The 5061-nt window shown below is 31.3% G+C and overlaps 1 long non-coding RNA gene across 1 annotated transcript; it reads right to left on the bottom strand.

Annotated features, from left to right (window-relative positions):
* Positions 1-4328: 4328 nt before the first annotated feature.
* Positions 4329-4861, bottom strand: LOC134230347 (uncharacterized). Its single transcript, XR_009984338.1, has 2 exons — positions 4699-4861; positions 4329-4509 (listed from the first exon to the last, which is right to left on the bottom strand). It is a non-coding gene; the product is annotated as an uncharacterized LOC134230347 (long non-coding RNA).
* Between the last annotated feature and the right edge of the window lie 200 nt (positions 4862-5061).

Consider the following 5061-nt stretch of genomic DNA (forward strand, 5'->3'; position numbering starts at 1 on the left):
TTCATTTTGGCACGTTTACATTACAAAGACTCTGTTAAAATTAAAAATTGCACAATTGTAGCGCAAAGAGATTTATGATATTTTACCTATCGCTAAAGTATTCATGAAACGTCACTTAGAGAAATTTTGAATTAAATTGGAGGGTATATGACTGTTTTATAGCCATTTATAAATGATAAACACGTAAAAACACAGCCAAAAATCGGAACGTCATTGAGCGTCATGGAGCACTGCACTACGTAAAAATTATGTTTGTAAACAGTAAAATGTCTAAAGAAAATATTAAAATTTTCAAGATGCTGCCGGAAATTTCCTACACACACAAAGGACAAAAGTTTTCAAATTGTTGTAACTTCATAGAAATGGAAGGATTAATATTTTGAATGATTAACCCCATCGATACTTCAATACCCTCTTATCGCATGGACGTTGTGCTTATATGGTTTTGCATAGTTTTCATACTTGATCAATTTACTGCATAGACGTTTTTAAAGATCTCAAAAATATCCGAATCAATACAATCCAATAAGTACAAAAGACATTATAGTAGAAAGGTAACATGTCTTGATATAGATATTCAATTCTAAAGTAGAAAAAAGATAAGAAAAATCTGAAGAAAGGAAAGATTTGTAGAAGTGCGACAAAGCAATTGGTTTTATATTGACTTATTTGGCATATCTTCATTTTTTGGTAAAGTTTGTTGAAGGTAGTTGTAAAACTTGTTCTAAAAATATAAATTAATACCTACATTAAATATTCCTAGCAATATCATAATGGAAAATAGTCTCTGAGAAAAAGTATGTGAGTCTAAAGTTCCAAGATATCAAATTTAATAACTGTGCAGATTTGCAGAATTATCTGCGAAATATCCTTCCACCACAAAAATTTCACAAATCTTGCTTCTTTGTAGCTTTTTGAGCAGTTTTTTCGTTGAATGTTAAACCATTAACTTGACTGAAATTAAATATGTTATAAAAATTGAATTTTGATAAATAGTTTTGAAGTAAGAGGTTCTGCGTGAACTTTTCCAAAAAGCTGACGAGTGACCAACCTTAAATTGAACTTTATGCTCGTAAAAGTAAATAAATAAATACCTTGACAAAAACCTTGAAATTTTTTGTCAGTAACTGGTACCTGGCAAATGCCTTTTAATGACAATCAAGTAACATGCACACAACCTTGCAACTAGAATGAATATGATTCACATCATTCAAAAAAATATTAGCAAAAGCATTACCATACACAAACCTTGGGACTTTCCAATTTTTCTACATTTCAAAATTAACCTAATAATGCAACAAAAATATATTTCTTGATGCAATGTTTTTTTTTCAATGTTTTATATATTAATCTTTGGCATCATTGCGATTATTAACTATTGTAAATAGAAATTGTGACTTTTGAAATAATTTTTAAAAATATGATTTAAAATTTACAAAAATAAAATTACTGTGGCAAATGAAAAGGTAACAATTATTATTAATTTACAACTTCCCCTAAAAAACAAATCAATGAAGCAAATATAGATTTGTTCATCATGAAATCACATATCGCTTCTGTTTTGTCATCAACAAAATTCTGCAAGTGCACCTGAGTAACCTGAAATTGATGTTATAATAATGCTGGAGTCCTTCATTGATTGATTAATTGTATATTGTTTAACGTCCCACTCGAGAATTTTTCACTCATATGGAGACGTCACCATTTTCCGGTAAAGGGCTTTAAATTTAGACCTATATTCGGCACTCAGCGCCATTGAGCAGTGAGGAATCTTTATCGTGCCAACGCCTACCATGACACGGGACCTACTTTTTTAAGGTCATATCCGAAAGACCCGTGTCTTTAACCTCTAGTGCCGAGCGCTTGGCGAAGGAACAGCTACTTTCTATGTTCGTCTTAGGTATGACGCGGCGCCGCGAACGAGAATCGAAATATAGATTTTTTTTTGTTATAGCTCAACATTTCCTAAGCTGAATAAAACCCCTTACCAGCTCTAATCCATCTTATACCCATATATCCCTTTCTAAGGAAAAAGAAATCTTCAAAATGACTTGTCTTTTAGATATTTTTAATATTTCAATAAACCATAGCAGATTTGAATAACCATATCTATATTGGATTCCAAAACGTCATAAAAATTTTAACAAAGTTACTAGCTGGTTCCAGTAAGTGTTCTACCAAGCCTCCTTCTTTACTCCTCACTAAAATATAATAGTAGTGAAATAGAAACTTAAAGAGTACTGTGCAGCAATATATTCTAGAAGTGGTGTAAATCAGATGTGGATATATTAAAAATCCAGGGAAATTTTGGAAAAATTGAAATCATAAAATTTTACCAAAATCAACAGCAATAAAACTTTTGACTTTTCATCTTTATTGACAACCATTCCCCACGATAAATTAAAGTCAAGGCTTTTTGATATCATTGACAGCTGCTTTTTCAATACAAATGAACCTCGTAATTTACACACCTTGTTATTGATTTTTTGCAAAATTATTTTGTTAGAAACATTCAGATTGTACACACATGTACTCTGAAGTTGATATTGAAAAATGCTTCTGGTCAACCATATCTGAGTGGTTTTTGAAGACCAGATCTTCCAACAATCTATTGGAATTCCCATGGGTACTAAATGCGCCGTTATTAACGGACCTATTTTTGTATTCGTATGACGCTGAATTTGTCCAAACTCTTAGATAAATTCAAAAGAAGAAAACACTTGCTAGGACCTTCAACTCGACATGTGTATCGACGACGTATGGTCAATTAACAATGGTTATTCCCATTGTTATGTCGATAAGATATATCCCCGTGAGCTTGAAATAAAAGATACCACAAAGTCTGAAACATCTGTATCATATCTTGATATTTAAATTTGAAAAAGACATTTTTGGTAATCTAACAATTAAGCTTTATGATTAATGTGATTACTTTTACTTTTCATCGTCAACAGTCCATTATACCTTCATCACCTGCATACGGGATTTGTATCTCTCAGTTGATTGGATACACAGGAGCATGCTCTACCTATGAACAACTTCTTAAACCAGGTAAGGTATTGACAATATCAGCATTCTCGTCTTAAGTCAACATTTCGTAAATTCTATGGTGAACACTGTCAGCAAATATAATTTTTTATTAAGTCAAATGCTGACTGACGTTTTTCAATCTAATTGTTAGGCCATTTTAACACCCTTATTTGTCGACGTATTTTTCTGTTATTTCCCATTCATGACAAGGAGCACACGGCGGGTGTCAGCGGTCGACAAGAAATACTCATTTCATGGCACCTGATTCAACCTCTGATGTTTTTGAGGTCCTTGATTGCTTTGCTCTTTTGTATTGTTTAAAAAACTGTTAAACCTGAATACTGTACGATATCTTCATAGATTTCATCGATTCAATTGTTATTGATTAGAGCGACATTGAAATCTTAAGCAAAAAGGTGGATATACTACAAATATATCGACAAATTTAGAGTTGATAATCATTAATTAAAGATTTTACCTGAATGATTTGGAATAAAAAAAAAAAACCGAGAGGACTACTGATTTGTGTTTTATAGCGCAAAATTTACATTGCAGGTCATTTTCATTAAATTCCTATGCAAATCGCTGTCTTTTAAAATATATATATTTTTCATATATTACTTTATCTGCAAGACTCTAAGAAAAATACCATAGTGCTATTGATACTTTAATGTTAGTTTGTAAATTATACTTTTATTGCTTTGTTTGCATCGCTGTTGGATTTTTTTCGTTTAAAACTTAGATATATACCATGTTAAAAACGCTATTTTTCTAGAATGATACTCCTTCATTCCAAATGCTTACATGGTATATCACATTCATATACTTAACTTTTATGTAAACCAATTGCATTTTTTTAAAACATTAAATTAAAGAGCGCTATAAAGGTGCCTCCTTCTTAGTCAAAGCGTCTGATATTACATTTGTTTTTGAAACTGCTCCCGCAAACACCGGGGATCACATTATATCAGACATTGTTATTTTGGAATATTTATATTCTTTTCTAATTTTAAATATACTAAGCTTGTAAAAAAAAAATTACATCCATAAAGAAACCTTTTAAAAGAAATAAAACGTTTAAGATTATTGTCATACCATTTGATCTTTATTTCAACTGTTTGTACAATTATTCAAACATGAACGATTGTAATCATTCTTGAACAAGATGTTGCATAGCCTGTAAAAAAGGAAATAAGATGTGAGAGATCAAAATTTTAAAATTATTTTTTCTTCTGAATTAAATCCAAAATAATAATTTAGTCGGAACTATAAACTTAAATTTACAACACTTGCCTTAACTCCATTATCGACCCGAACTATAAGATCCCGAGCTGTGGGAATCTGACCAGCTCCTGGACCATCCTCCGGGGGTAGCGAAAGACCCCATGACGTAGACGGTCAGGATAACCAGAACAAGGAGCAACAATAGCTGAACAAAGTTCATTGTTATCTTTGAGAAAGTTGAACTGTCAAACCAACCTAGAACAGGATAGAATTGCAAAAGTGTTTTTAAACATTTGATATTACAATTGAGATTAATGCTTCGACTTATCACATAGACATCAATGTACCACAATATCAAAATACGTTTAAACTTGAAAAACTACAATAATGTCGTAATACGTTTAATACATATCAGAATGGAATATTTTTTGATTCAATTCTTACCCGATGATCGTCTTTGAAAACTTTCTGCTTTACAAACGAAAGACTTCCTCTATATATACACAGATGGATTTGAAACCTTTATATGTCAATGACTTAAAAAAGTTAAAATCTTAATTGACGACCTCGGATGTATATTTCTCCAACGCCAAACAACAAATTAGATGATAAAGCCAAAATATTCTGTGCATAGATTTGCAAATGAATAGTTACGATGCAGTACTGCATAGCAGAGAGCAATTGCGGTACTTCACGAAGAACTTTTTCATATTCCAATAAAACCACATCTCTGCAACTGGCATTTGTTATTCAGAATTATACTTGATATAAAACTTGTTAACAATTAGAATGAAAACTAGTTAAATC

Source organism: Saccostrea cucullata, unplaced genomic scaffold, assembly GCF_032062105.1.
Source record: "Saccostrea cucullata isolate Sc308-1 unplaced genomic scaffold, CSIRO_AGI_Scuc_v1 ctg14412, whole genome shotgun sequence".
Classification (NCBI taxonomy): domain Eukaryota; kingdom Metazoa; phylum Mollusca; class Bivalvia; order Ostreida; family Ostreidae; genus Saccostrea; species Saccostrea cuccullata.